Genomic DNA, 15,685 nt, shown 5'->3' with positions numbered 1-15,685 from the left:
TTTTCCAATTTTGCTCCGTCAGGATGATAAGAGGTTTAATGTCTTCGTGTCTTCTCCTTCTTCCTTCAGTAGCTAAATCAGGTGTAACTATCACTGCAGAGAGCAGCACTTTTTCCCTGTTACACAACCATTATTCCCATTTCCTCGACGTTGTCTTCTCCCCAGCTCATGCTGACGACAACAAACCCCTTGCTGTTAATATGCATGGTCTGAAGGGTGATATTTCCACCTGCCATGGCCTCCAGTGAGCTGAGAGGACAGTCCAAGCCATGAGAGCTTGTTTGTCCTCTTGCAAGGTCCAGTGTTCTCACAAGGAGAGGTCCATGTGGCGTGGGGAGCACTCTCCTGCTCCTTGAAATATGGTAGGGCTTTGGAGGAATGCTTCATGATGAGGAACATGCTGTCCTCTTCTAGCACCATAAATAAGAGCAAGCCAGGAATTATACCTCGTGGGACATTTCATCTTGTCACATATAGCTGGAGAGGTTCTGTTGACATCTTGGACACTTCTGCACCACTGGCAATGGTAGAGGAGCAGCACCAAGGGGTGCCATTTCCATGCTGGATTTCACCCTCTAGGAAAGAAAACCACAGGGCGGGTAGGAAACAGCTATGAAAGTACCACGGGTGCTATGTGTGCTTGTATTGCACCACACCGATGTAAACCCTGTTGTATGAGAAGACTTGGGTCTGCAAAGCACAATATAGCTAGCTGTTTTGGAGTAAGAAGATGTTTTTTCTTTTCTTTTTCTTCTCGGGCTTCAAAGGAAGGAGACAAATCTCAGAACAAATTTAAAATTCATACATCAATTTAAGGAAGCAGTTTCCTCACATTATGCTAGCAAAATATGCGAGCATCGTCTAACTCAAAGACTAAAAGCTTATTGGGGCCTAAACCACAAATCAGCTAAGTCAACGGAAAATTTTCCATTGATTTCACTGGGCTTTGCATCAGGCTCTAAGAGTAAAAAAAAAGTGATTAATAAGATGAGTCGAAGGAAAAAAGATATGGTTGGAGGCAGGAAAAGGACTGTGACCAAGGGCTGTAAAACTTGAGAGCCTTCTCACCACAAATGCTCAGTAACCTTAAACCATAACCTGGCATCTGGATACAGCATCTTCCCCTGCTAGCAAAATCTCAGCTTCCCAAGTCTACGATTCCCGGTTTCCCCCTGCCAATTTTGTTCCAGCATGCGCAGCCTTCTCGTTTTTCATCTGATGCACGTGATGAATCCAGAAGCAGTAAGCTCTTTTTGCATGGTCTGGTTTTTTTTCCAAATTCAGGGCTCTGAATCCATTTCAGTTGTCTGCAGAAAGATCACAGCCAGGCACTTGGAGCAGCAAGGCAGAGCTGCATCATAATCAAGATCTGTTCTCTTCATTTGAATGCATCAATGCTTACACCAGGAGATTTTAACTGTAAAATATACGCTCTTTTTTATCCTTTAAGTAATTTTAATCTTTCTTTTTCATTTGTCACTTTGTTGTTCACAAAGCATGCTTTTTTTGCTGAGGGTTTCAGCAGAATGCATTAAAGTGAAGGGAGATAACAAGACCTAATAACCTTCTTTATCGCAGAATAAATAAATAAAAGAACAACCCTTCCATTTAGGTGCTGCAGATATAATTGAATGTTCCTTTGAAAACTCTTTGATCAATGTAACTTGTTAAACTTTTGCTTTTGTCTCAAATGTAGCTTCTGGTCTTTTCATGTCGGATGAAAAGCTCGGTTACTCAATTCGGCTTTATCTCGAAATGATTAGTGGGGCTTTCTTGGGGATGGTTTCTCCATGCCTTGTAGGGCTTCATAACATTAGCTAAACCCTTACCCACCTGAGAGAGGAGGGCTGGCACTGAAAACGGGTGAAAAGTGGCATTCTGGCTGGCTTGCTGGGGCTATCATTTCCACTTTCACCACAGTAGTAGAGTATAAGCCACGTTTATTACACAAACATACTTCACTGCGTATTGCACACACGCAAAAACATAAAAGCGCTCATGCCTCCAGGTCTTGGCAGGTTTACCAGGAAAGAAATATTTATCCTGGCAAAATCAAAGTCTGACAATAAAAAGAATTGCTATAATATAAAATGAATACATGCTTTGTTATCTGGAGGTAGGGGCACTACCAGGCGAGAACAAATCATGGGTTCATCTAGTCCTGCACCCTGCCTTTCACCAGAGCAATAGACTCCAGAGGAAAGGGTGAGAAACTTACAGTGGGTGACTTACTCAATGATCTGTTTAAGCAGGTTGGTAAATAAAAAGGCCATCAAGTCAGCTCAAGATATTTCAAGATTGATTTTTAATTAAATTAATCAAGAGCTCTCCAATCTGTCCTAGATAAACTCAAAACCAGAGAAACAGAAATAATGACCGAAGGGAACAAATGCCCTGGTGCTCAGGGTTTCAAGCCCAGCCCTACTGCGCGCTGAAGAAAACTGGCCTCTTCCAGCAAGTGTCACTGGAGCCCCTGGCTCCTGCCAGGAGCATTTTGGAAATAACCCGCTCATGGCTGAAGTTCATGTCATGCTGCTTTCTGGATTCATGTTTTCTTTCATTGTAATAGGTGAATAGCTTAATTTTCCTACCCTATCCTTTTTTTTTGCCTGCCTTTATCACTTTTCCTTGTGTTCCTCAACATTCTAAATTAAAAATACGTGACCACTTATTTTAAACCTCTCAAGAAAAATCTAAAAAGTTATACCCAATAAAAATCTCCAAAGTTAGACTCTTTGGAGTCTGGAATAAATGAGTCTTGCATATAAATAGCTACTTTTAGCACCCTTCAAGATTCCCACGCATCCTGCACAAATACTAGCGTGTAGAGGTAAAGCAACCTGCTTAAGCTCACATGCACGGTCCAATTTGGGTGAGGACCCAGCATTCTTACACCTTTCACGCTGAAATCTTAACCCAAGATCACAAGCCTCTCTTACAAAAGCTATGATATCTACTTTAGTTGTATTTTTAGAAAGTCGTTAAATGTTTGGGAAGGATCCCTTTTATCCTGGGAGATGGGGACGTGATGCTTTCATGGCTCAGTGCTGGCTGGCCCGTATTAATCTCCCTTTTGGTGAGTAGCTCTGCCCAGAGCATGACAGCTTCTTGAAGAATAGAAATTAGGTTTTGTTTCTTTCTGGAGTAAAACCAAACCTTTCCAATATGCCTGCAGTGGCAGGCGGGTGGTGAAATAGCTCTGTTCGAATCAAACTCGAGGTTTTCAATTTGCAGTGGATGCGAGAGCAGCACTCACACCACATCTCAGGTGGTGGTGGTGGTGCAGGTCCAGGACCCACGTCCTGCGTGGTGCAGGCTCAGGACCCACGTCCAACGTTAGTTATAGCCCAACATTTCTTCCCAGGAAGAGCTGAGTTGGACAAAGCAATTACGCAGATCCGAGCTGCTCATGACCATCTTTCGGACAAACTTTTAGGCAAGGATTTTGTTGAAACTTATTCATTTCACTTTCATAAAACATCTGAGCTGTAACAAATAGGTGTGTCTAAGAAAATTTCATTTAATGTTCTGATTTGCTACTTGAGTGGACTATTCTCTCAGATCACTTAATAAAAATACAGTTTCCTTAGACGTCCTGCTATCTCAGGAGTTGGTATTCTGGCCTGAAGCCTTAAGAACCTTTTTGCTTTTTTCTTCAGGCCTCTGGATGTTTGCATGCAAATAAAGAGACGTAATGGGTTACGGGGTTTTCAAAAACTGTATAATAAAAACTGAGATTCATTTCACTTGTGGGGTTTCTCTTTTTCTGTGTGCTCTCAAGATGGGCAAATCAACAGGAATCATTAACAGAAGTGATTGATTAACTAGTAGAATTACAGTATACAGTCAGTCTGACAAATTATATTGTTTGGAATAAATTTCTCTGGAGACAGGTTTTGCTTCATTAGTGTGTCAAGCCAAATTTGGAGGTCCTTAGTCCAGTTTTTCTCCTGGTTTATGCAGGCAGAGAGGGTTTGAGTAGAAACTTGGCAAGGTCCAGAGAACCTGGCTGAGTCCCACTGTGTTTCTGTGCTTGCTCAAAGCATCACAGAACTATTTTCAAAACGGAGAGTTTCAAAAGCTGGCTGCCAATATTCAAATTTACAAATGGGACTTTTGTTCAACGGTTCATGATTTACATGGGATGGATCATGTTTTCTAACACAGCCCCAGTCACATGTGGTACATCTGAAAACACAACCAGTTATTTGACAGTTTCCTTTCTGCATTTGTAATGATGCCAACACTGGCACTAAGTCTTCAATAGCTTTTCTTTCCAGAAATAATCACACACTTTCGCATAGCGAATGGTATTCCTGAGGCTAGTACAAAAATGAGGACAAGGAATTTCTGTATCTGGAACTGGCTGATGTGGGCTTCAGTTCGCTCTTGTGGCTTCGATTTAGAATAGGGGTAGCGGTCTTTACCTCTTGAATTTTCTAACATTCCTAACAGTTAACACCTGCAGAGTGAGATCCAAGCACATTATAGAAGTGCAAGCTATTACAGAGAGACATTTCTGACCAGCCCGTCCCAGGCGCCCATGCTCCCACCTCCCTTCTGCACATCACTAGTAAGGGGTGATCACACAGAAGATTTCCAGCACAAACCTGTTCAGATGAATGCCTTGGTCAATATAACATCTGGCTGCTCTGAGGGTGTCACCCAGCAATAGTTTTTGGCGCCATATCTGCCAGTTGTAGAAATAAAACAGTTTTCTTCTTAACCACCATCATACCAGCTTAGCACTGGCAGTGGTTCATCCTCTGTGGATTTTGCGCATTAAGGCAGCAGAGGGAAAAAAGACAGCAAAGCGATTCTACAGGAAGGGCTGCTATTACTAAGGTAGGAAAGACAACTTGGGGTGATGGAGAGGAGCACCCAGATTATTAAATTGCATTATTGCTAGGTTGTCTTCTGATTTCAAGGCTGCACTTGTCTTTCCAGTGACATTCACTCACCAGGTTTGTAGGGACCATACTGGTGAAGCCAAGAGCTTGTCATGGTTTCTGCAATGTGGATGACACAAACACAGGGCCAGACTCTGGAAAGCAGAAACGTGGCTGGTTTGTGCCACTCTCAGTTGCTTCTTCTTGAAAGGAGAACACAGTAAATGCCATTAAGTATGGCCTGCCAGAAAAGCAGATGTCTTCAGGCAGCTGCCGGACAAGTCCTCAGATGTGAAATCTCATTAGAACAATCTCCAAAATCTCCCCCAGCCCTAACTCGTGTTCCTTGAAGACAAACAACTGCCGGATGAGTTGAGGCCTCTTCTAGAGAGGATGCTCAGCCCTTAGAACTTCATCTTGGCCTGCTCAGCTTTTAAAGCCATTGCAAAAATGCTCTATCATTACAGAAGCATACAGAATAACTAAGGTGGCGTTAGGGAACGGAGATGGGAGCGTGGCTGAGGTCTGGCCCAGATGTGGCTAGCTCACACAGTGACTATGTCATTTTTTGCTGAAGGAAACGAATTACCAGAATTGTGCCTCAAAATATCCCAGTCCCTTTGCATCCTCTTCTGGGTCAGTCTTGCAGAGCATGGAGGAGCGACCTGACAGGCACAGCACAGCGCTTTGGGGAGAAACCCAGAGGGTTTCTGCCTTCAGAGAGGAATTTGCAAAGCAATTTTTCTGCAGCAAGAAGACACATCTCAGGAAATTCTACTCAGTTATTCCCTTGTAGCTGCGCAAACATCACATGAATTCAGAGAAAGGGATTTAAAAAAAAACAAAACAAATCATTCCAAACCCCATTTCAGCGGTTGCTCCTTTGAATAAACAACTGCCACATACATTAGCTGTCCTAACGGCTTTGTAATCTCAGCTTTACACACCTGCCATGGCCTTGATTTAGTACGTAACAAAACTCCAGATGTGACTTCCCAAACCACTGTGTCGTTCCACAGAGCGATGGGGGATTTCTGCCCGGGTGGGTCAGCCCCTCTGCCGCCGCTGCAGGGAGGCATCAGGCTTGGACAACCAGCGCTACCCACCTCCCACTCCATGCTGAGCAGTCTTTCATAAAAATATAGATATATAATCCTCTGACACTTGTGCAGTTCAAGTTAACGATCAGTCAAGCTCCTTGGGTTCCTCGTTAGCAGGTGCCCCCCACTACTATTTATATCAATGGGAAAAAAATGGTTTATGCTAATCCCCAAAGCCAGGTCCAGCTGAGAGGATGAGCATGTCTGGGCAAGTATCATGGCTCTGTTGACCCATGGTCCTGGCTAACCAAGGGGTGAGCGACCTTGCCCTCATTTTGCCAATGCAGGCAGAAATTAAATGACCTGAAAAAGGCCACCAGACAGACCAGGGATCCTGGTCTGCGGGACCCAGGCTTTTTGAGGAGTGCAAGAGAAACACCCCAGCTGTAGCCCCTGTAAAGACTCTCCTCCGTGGCTCTGTTGAAGGTCTTCACGGAGCACATGCTCGGCTGCGTGGACAACCGGAGCTGCGGGCCCTGAGGACCTGTGAGATGCTGTTCAGGATCCATCAGCTGGACAGCTGTGAGTGGCTTTGGGAGGGAGGCAAATTCATTTTGCCCTGATGATATTTTTCTCCTTCCCGGACCAGGACTGGACCTCAATGACCCAGGGGCAGGACCGCTCATGAATCTGAGGTCTGAAGTGCCCTGCTGTGCATCACCACAGCCCCAGGAGGGTGCCCCGAGAAAGTGCATCCAGCGAGGGATGAGCCCTTGCCTTGAGAGCTGTCAGTCAAAGGCACGAGCTGTCCCAGTGCAATACTGAGCGAGGAGTATGGATTGCTTAAAATGTCATGGCTGTTTGTTCTTCCTAACAGCAGCCTCATTAGCCATGCCAAGAGATGCTATTAGACACCAGCAGGCCTGTGAGACAACAAATCACTGCACCCAGAGATCCGGGAAGCAGCAGTCAGAAAACTAAAAAGGAAAAATAAAATTCAGCAATTTTTTTAGTTAATTGATCACTAAGAAAGCTTATCACAAAGCTCAGGTAAACACTCCAGTACATGCAGTATTTTGACCAAGATGATGCTAAAAAAACCAAACTGGAGTTCAACAGCGAGTTGTTCAGCATGGCAGCAGCACCCCGGGTGGAAGACTGGGATGTTGTATTCACAATGTCAGAACAGATTATTAAAATAGTCTGTCGAGTCTTACAGCCTGCCACACACTTCTCTTTCCTTTTTGTGAATGTAGAACTCATGAATAATGCTAACTTGAAGGCATTCCTAAGCTCCGCTTAGCCACTGAACTGCTGCAAACTCAACCCAAACTGAGCTCACTGCTGCATCCCACCAAAAAGCCTCTGCCTGGCCTCGGGGAGATGTCTTGAGATCTCAGACTGTCCCGGAGGTTTGCGTCCTGCTCTTTGTGCCAAGACCATCATGTTCCTACCAATCACTGAAAAGGATAAATAATGCAATTTTAAGGCTAGTAAGTTCTTTACAGACAAGAAAAATTACTGAGAAATGGAAGGGATAGTTGGAGACGGCAAGAACTTCCTGACGTTGTTAATGCTGATGTGAATTACAGATGTTTACCTGGAAGATGGGCTATTATGGCCCATCTTGTGACACAAAGGAGAGCTCTGAGAATACGAGATCTGTTTCAGCATATTAAACAAATCCTTTCTTGGGTAATTGTATTTGAGCTGCTCTGGAATGAAAAACCAGAAAGAAAAATAATTTTGGGTCATTTTGCGCAACCTGAAATGTTTTTGTTAAAAAAAAAACAACAACCAAAAACCACCAAACCAAAACCAAACATAAATGGAAATAAATTTAACAATTAAAAATCTTTGTGAAATGAAGATTTGGAATATTTCACTTCCAAATGCACTATTTAGGCTTCTCTACAGTCTTTGGTTTTGGGCAGAGATATTTGTTGCCAAATCTGGCACAAGTTCTCAGATTAATGTTTTTGGCTTAAATCTCCCTTATCCAGCAAATCTCAGTTTTAGAATGTGACTTGGCCAAAGAGCAGCAAGGTAACGCTTCTCGGATGCGAGCAGCTCAGCACCCAGTGAGAACCAGTGCCGCTCTGGGGCCAGGCCCCTCGGGTACATTCATCGCTTTCCACATGAAATCTGCACCACAGGAATGTTTTTTGTTCAGGCAGGAACCAGTTCAACTACATCTCTGTCAAAACTCTTTCCAAATCAAACTTTGTTCTTTAAGGCTCGCAAACTTTCACCAGCATTTGGTTTTACAGGCTTCTGGGTTTAAGCACGTGCATTTCTTGAACTGCCCAGTTCCATCAAAAACTGACATCTAGAAATAACAAGAAGGCCATTCAAATATTTTTCTAGTTAATCCTAAACGCAGACTAATGGTGCAGGAAAAAGGAAGAGATTTTTGCAAGAGGTGCAGATCAATGAGGTTTTACACAACACATAAGCTATGGGACGTGTCATCTGCATGGAACCAGCGAGGTCTCAGCTTTCAAGCATCGACCTTGCTGAGATAACAACTCATCCAGAAACAACCAGAGCATCGAGAACTCAAAACCTAACACAAGATAGGCTCATCCCCTTGCTGGCTGAGCAGCCTTTCTCACAAACTCTCCAATACAGTGAAAAACATTTAAGAAAATGAAAATAGAAAGCTCCAAGGAAAAAGCCCTTTCTGACTACTGAAGTAACGATTTGACACTAAGCAAATACAAACACACCGATAGATTAGTATCAGCTAACGTTCTGTTCCAAAGGCTGTTGAAATCAAAGTTAGCCTTCCCTTTGATCTCAATATTTTCACTAGGTCAGGTTCCAAGTTTACAAATCATATACTATAACAAAAGATGTTTCACAACACACATCCACCCATATGAAAGAAACCTATGTCTGGTAAGACTTTTTTTTTTTTTTTTCATGCTGGTATTTTAAAGTTTTCTGTAGTCCTCATTGTGCAGGTCTGAGTTAGGGGAGTTCACTTGCAGAGGGAGAACATCACTGATCCTTCAAGCTGCTCCGCTTCCCCAGCTGAGCGACCATACATATTATGGCAGGACAGCAATACGTGCTCCCTGGAGCTGTTATATCCGCTCCTTTTACAGCTCTTACCAATCAATGAGCTACAGATAACCCAGTTCTGCAAAGGAAACCCCCTTGGGCAGTGTTTTCAATTACAAATGCTTACCAAGTTGTATTTACTTACTGAAGGTGTCAGATTAGAACCATCTACATTTGCCATTTATTGCCAAGCTATCTGATTTTCTGTTGTTGATCTGTTTTGTTCTTAATAACAGAATTCACAAGTTTAGCAGTGATGCGAGGAACACAACTCAAGCAGGCTGAACAGTTTGCTAAACACAGGAGATGTTCGCATAGAAAACCATATGGCCAGCCTCGGATCTCCTGACTTCAAAGCTCTTATCATCTCTGCATTTAATTGACTAGTTTTTTGTAGTCTTTGAGAGTAAATGCTCAGAAACAGTGTCTGCTGCAGACATGCCTGACTGCCAGTGTAAAACATCCGGGTTTATACGCTACAACAGATTTGAAAGACCTTGAGCTGAGAGCTAATATAACCCCACGGCTCCTACACCTGTGAATCTCTCCGCAGTCATCACGGCATAACAACTTTTCTGGGTGAAGCCTTTGATTTTCCTTGCCTTTCCCTTGCCAGAGCCTGGGAGAAAGGGATCCTGTCCTGACACCCCATCTGCAGCCCTGATTGCTGTCCATCAACCAAGGAAACCATTGGAGCAGAACATCTGCTGGCTGACGTGTGGTTTCTGACCCAACTGGTTTCTGGTAAAATAAAAAAAGATTAGCTTAAACTAACACTAAGGACAGTTTTCAGAAGATAGGTAGTAATTTTAACCACTTAGTTGCCTGATGTCCGGGAAGCTCGTAAGCCATTTTTCAAACAGGGGTTTAGGATCATAAGGCAATTCGTTTTGCTTGAAATTATTACCCAAAATCTTGATGTAGGTCTAGTAATTGAGAAAAGGCTCTTGCCGACTTCTCCTCCTCCTTTAGACAGGAGGTTCTGGAGTAGAAGCTAATCCACTCCTGAAAACACAGCCTTTACTTCAACACCAGCCTGTTCTGTTGTAGTTTGCATAGCTTTTCAACCCAGTTCATTCGTGCTATGCCAATGCAAGCCTACCATGCAACACTGACTTAAGAAGATGAGATGGAGTGGTGGAGAAAGAACCAGACCCACAAAATTACATCAGGTTAACAGAGTCCCAGAAGCCTTGTTCAGCTGCTGCCTAACTCTGGAGATACCACAACTCCTTAGATTGAATTTTTAAGCCTGCTCTTCCCTGAACATCTAGTGTTCAGCTTTGTGCATATCTTGCACAAAGGTATATCTTGCTCTTGGCAGTTAATGATAGTTCAGGACCAAGTATCTGAACTGGGGATGGGGCCCTACATCTGCCCGTCTCTGGGCATTTGCAAAGGACCACAGCAGCGTGCAGCTAACACCAGCTTTATTCTGCTCCTCTTCTTCTTAGTCAGTCCTTTCAGCAAACAGAGTCCTGCCAGGCATCATGGCAAAAGTGAAGTTTTGAGGAGTGCAGTGAAATGTCACATGAATATTTTGCAACTCAATAAATGGTTCAACAGCTGAATATCTGAGAGATGGAGGGTGGTATCACGGTCCCTCCATCTGCCATGGCAGCAGGATATAGGGAATAGAGGAGAAACCAGAAATTACCTCAAAGCTCTTCTTCTTTCACCGAAGTCGGAGGCACACTGGGCACCTAAATCTTGTCTCTGGTTAGGAGGAGAGCCACCCAACTCCGCTGATTAATAAAGTCAGTCTAACTCAGCAGAGACCACAGAAAAACGTTCTCCCAATGCAGTATTCTGTTGACAGCTTAATAAGGCAGATGGACAACACGCTCCGAACTTGCCTTTAAGCTGGTGGCTATGATATACATCTTTAAAAATCTTTAATTAAATCTTTAATACTCCCAGCCCAACTAGTTATCACATTCCTGGTTGGCTTCAAAGTCTCCAGTTTGAGTCTAGCTGTAAGTAAAAGGATTAGGAGGGTGATATATATCACTGACTGCACCGCTGAGGAGCTAACGCAGTCAGGATTTCGGTGTCGCAGCTCCAAGAGAGGAGGAAGGGGAATTATTTATGACCTGCGGGCTGCAACGGTAGAAAATGTCCAGGTTTTGAATGCTCCTGTCTCCTCCTGCGTATTTTGAGGAGACTGCTGCAAGATCTTTGCTAAGACTGTTGGAAAATGGGAGTTACCTTATATGAAAAACACAAGGAATTTTTATTCTGATTTTTTCTCTGAACTCTCTGAACTTTTCTCTGAAAGCAATGCCTGCTAAATGGATAGAAAAGAAAAAGTGTGATTCAAACTGAAATGGATACAATTCTGATGTGATTTATTGGACTAAAAGGTGAAAAGAAAAATGTCTTTTCATGAAATTGGAGGGTGCCAGTTGTTAAGGGTTTCTTTAAAAAACCATTTAAAGTTACACTTTTCTAGTCTGCAGCATCTAAAAACAAACCAAAAATACAACACAGGAGATGAAGGTGAGTCCAGCTGAAATGATTCAAATGCTGGAGACCCATCAGTACAGTTCTTAGGTTTCCGATAAGAATCTGAAAATATTCTAGGAAAAACGTTCACTAATGAGAGAACTTTTTTGCTGTTTCCTATTCCCTCAAATACCTTCACAAAACCAGTCCCCATTTCATGAAAAGATCTATTTCTCCGCACAGTTTGCAACAAGCTTAGAATAGTTCATACGAACACAAATTCATTACTTGTGAAATCCTGGCTTTATGTTTTGTATTACAATTCACCACTTACGCCCCAGGAATCCTCAATCACAGGTAATAGGTATTTAAGCAGTTTCCAGTATGAATGCCGACTGAAACGTGAGAAACATTTTCAATCTGTCAACATTTTCACAATCTACTGCTTTTCTTAATATCGCGGACAATAAAAATAGCTGCAGCTGATCAGAAACCTACATTTCCATTTTGTGAAACGATTTGAGGGTTTGCAAATTGTTTTCACTTGGATGCAAAAATGAAACCAAAAGGTTCAGAAAGTTTTGGCTAACGTGCGGCTGAGTCTCTTTCATGGCCCTTTTTCAGAGTACAACCCCCCTCAAATCCCCGTCCCCCCTTCGCCTGCTTTGTCATGCAGGCAGCGTCCTGACCCAGGGGTTCAGCCTCTATTACACTGCAACAACAGTTTCATTTTCCTTCAGAAGCAAAGCAATTTCAAAGCCTTGAAATGTTTCTAATTACGTCTGTTGTTTATGAGTGTTACATGATCAGTAGAGTGTACATAAAGAATATTTGCAGTTTCCAGAAGTTTTTGAACTTCAGCCAGAATTATATCCATAAACTCACACTGCAACCTCTTTCCTTATCCAGCTACACAGTTTTTCTAAACATCACCTGCACCTGAGTTTCATCCTTCTGAAGCTCTGAAATAAAGACTTTTTGCATAATACTTCAGTTGTGATTGAAAAAAAAAAGAAAGTCTGGTCAAACTATTTCAGCCAGATCTAATTTATTATCCACTGTAAATGCCCGTGGAGTGAACTCATCCTTCTTATTTGCCAAACTACTGACCCAATCACTTTTTGTACCGCTGGATCAATTTTAGTTTAAATTGCTTTTGTCTGCATAAATTACATCCCTTTGTGAACATGAGGGCTTCTTCCTCTATCTACACGGAGCTTGCAGCATTTGAAAAGTTGATCCTTTAGTTTCAGAAATCTCTGGGGAAATAAGGTATTTTAGAGATGCAATTTAAGGTCCCAATCCTTTAAATGCTATCGCATCTGCTGCGTTGGGTGTGTTATTAGTCTCACTGAAATCAGTAGAAATATCCACATGAGCAAAGTTGTAGAGGTATGATTGATGTCTGCAGGATCAGGGCAGAAATGCATCATGTCTTTTCTTTGGGTGCGATAGAAATCAGATGCTGCATTCGTGGTCAGCAAAACCCAAAACATGGCTGCAAATGGAAAACAGGGAGGGTCACGCAAAGGATCAGGCTATGTCCCTTTTGGCAGGTTGTCAAGGAAGAAGCAGCTCTGAGCTTTGAATCAGTCCAAAATTTCAAAGTGAAAATCAGCTGCAATTAACTCTTTCCACAGCTGCTTTCCAAAATCCAAAATAATGTTAAAATGCATCTGTGCCTGATGTAAATCTCGGGGGAAAAATGACACATAGCAAGGTTGACACACGAGATAGACACAGTGTCACCCATCATAAGCTCATTAACAAATTAATCAAAGCCCAGATAGATCACTGTGTGTTTGCAGCTAATCACCTCGCCGTGCACAGTGATGAAGGACCAAACTCCACTCACAGACCCCAGTTCACACCCGTTCCCCCCAGTCTGCTCTGATCTTGGATTTCCCTGTAAAGCGTTTGACATCAGAAATAATGAGACATTCTTTCAAGAGTCCTTCCTTTTCATACTCTGAATGTTAATTTGAGCCCCATCACTCATTAAAACGGACAGTGTCATGTCTTCCATCCTTGCTAGCTTGGGAGTCATTATGCAGATCCTTAGATCAAACCCTTGAAGAACATAAGGCATGGGACTATCTTGCAGGACCAAGAGAGAGACATGGCCTAAAACCCCTGGTCCCAGACACCCTTGAACGCTGGGGAATTTTAAAGCTGGCTCCACAGCTGTAATTTGCAGCTGCTGTTTAGATACTTCGCAGAAATGAGCCGGCAATCTCATAAGCAACAGCCTTATTGCAGCATCTCTGGCTATATATTTTCTTGCTCCGGTGGGAAATGCTGCAGAGAGAGAAGCTCATCGTCACTTCTGCTTCTGATTTCGACTAAAACTACAATGTGCAGAGAAACCGGGAAATACCAAAGCTGTTCAGTCTTTCTCCACTGGAACCCCAAGGTTTGCCTGTGTGGGATTGCAGGTTGGGTGGAAGAGGAGAGGTTTGTCGAACCAGCTGACCCAATAAACTATACTTTCACACTAATTAGATTTTCATTATCAGGATGTCAAGAAACAGAGCACATTGCACAATTTATTCGCTGGCCTGTGGGACAGCTTTTGCTGGATAAACGATTGCGAGCCAGCTGTGAAGGAGGCCATCCTGCCTTCTGCTGGAGAAGTTACTGCTCCTCCTGAGCCATTCCTGGTTGTTTTGAAAAACTGAGTGTTTTCATTTCTCAGGGTTTTCAAAATACAGCCTGTATTTATGAAATATGCAGGGACAACGCTTCCCTGCAAGTGTCAACTGAAAATTAAGGCTGACATTAATCCTGATGCTTTAGGGCTGGTCAGTGGGGGAGAACTCTCCCTTAAACAGGAGATATTTGTGGTTTTGCTCAGGAACCAAGATGACAACAACAAGGCAAAGGCTCAGGAGTTTTCCTGAACAACATATTTACTGCTTCATCTTCTTGTTTGCAGCCCCTAAAACTTAGGTAATCCCCAGGCTCACAATCTTAGCACTGTCTGAAGTAACGCCCCTTTTAATCTTACGTTGGGCCAAATTCACTCCATGTGGACCTGGATGAAATGTCTCTGGAGGTAATGTTGCTTTTTTCTGATGGATTTGCCTTTGCTTAGTGGCAAGCACGTAAGTGAAAAGGATGGTGTAAGGGCTATCCTAATGGCAAAAAGTGTATCCTCTCCTGGAGGAGGTGCTCTCCCATGGGTGCGTGGTAGCGGTTGGGTATATGCATGCGATGCTAGAGCCATGCTGGAAGGCATACTGGTTTGCCCAAAGGTGTGAGCGGCTTTGAGATCTGGCCAGAACCCCAGAGGGTCACACTGTGGCTGAATCAAAGCCTCTTCCATCCACCATGGCCTCACTCCTCTCTGGGCCAAGTTTTGCATCCTCCAGACTCAGCAGGGGCTGTGGGGAACAGGTCTCGGGAAGGCTTAGCTGCAAAGATAATGCTGCACCTAAAAACAGTTATTTTCATCTGCATGACTTCCAGTTACATCCAGTGAAAGAGCTGCTTGTTTTAACTGTCTTTCTTTCCAAAACTGCAAGGTAATGGCTGAAGTTTCCTGCCATTACAGCCTGCACACCAGCCCCTCTCTGTGCTACTTTGGGCAGGGGTTTCCAGGCTGTAGGAAGCATTTCTAATGAAGTCTGTCCAGCTCAGAGCTGGGTCTAAATGTAATTAAGCCACAAGCCCAGGAGTGCTAGGATGGGCCTTTGCTTCGTGACTACATTAAACACTAAATGGAGTATGGAAAGGAAGAAAAGGCATTTGTGTACTGGACACGGCCTCAGTGAGGAGGTACTCAGCTAACAGACTATGGCCAGTGATACGGCAGCATTCTTTTATCATTCGTCTGGGCAGACGGCTATTGCTGGTGACGCTGGGGCTGACGCTGAGTTCCCTCTCCTAACAGTTCCCCTTTCTCTGCACACAAGCTCTGCCTTTGCTGGGGAGGAAGCGCCGCCGGCTGGGAGCGCCAAGGGGAGGTATTTTGAAATTCTAGGTCAGGCTCAGACCAAAGTATTTGTTAGTTTTAAGGAGGGCCCCAAGTTCTTAAAACATGACTCTTGCTGCTGCTGACACTACCTATCCCCAAAGGGTTACACTACCCTCGGCTTATTTTTAACTTAGAGAGAGGAGGAAAATGTTCCTTGGCAGCAATTTGCCCGGATTCATCCTCTGTGCTACATGCCCAGAGCTATCGCCGGTCCCAATTTAGATCTCCGCAGGTCCTGGGGAAGCCAACCCCCTCGTCCGAGCACGGTA

The sequence above is a fragment of the Nipponia nippon genome, unplaced genomic scaffold (assembly GCF_047370975.1).
Source record: "Nipponia nippon isolate SJK-2023a ecotype South Korea unplaced genomic scaffold, ASM4737097v1 scaffold_14, whole genome shotgun sequence".
Lineage (NCBI taxonomy): Eukaryota > Metazoa > Chordata > Aves > Pelecaniformes > Threskiornithidae > Nipponia > Nipponia nippon.
This window is presented reverse-complemented; position numbering follows the sequence as displayed.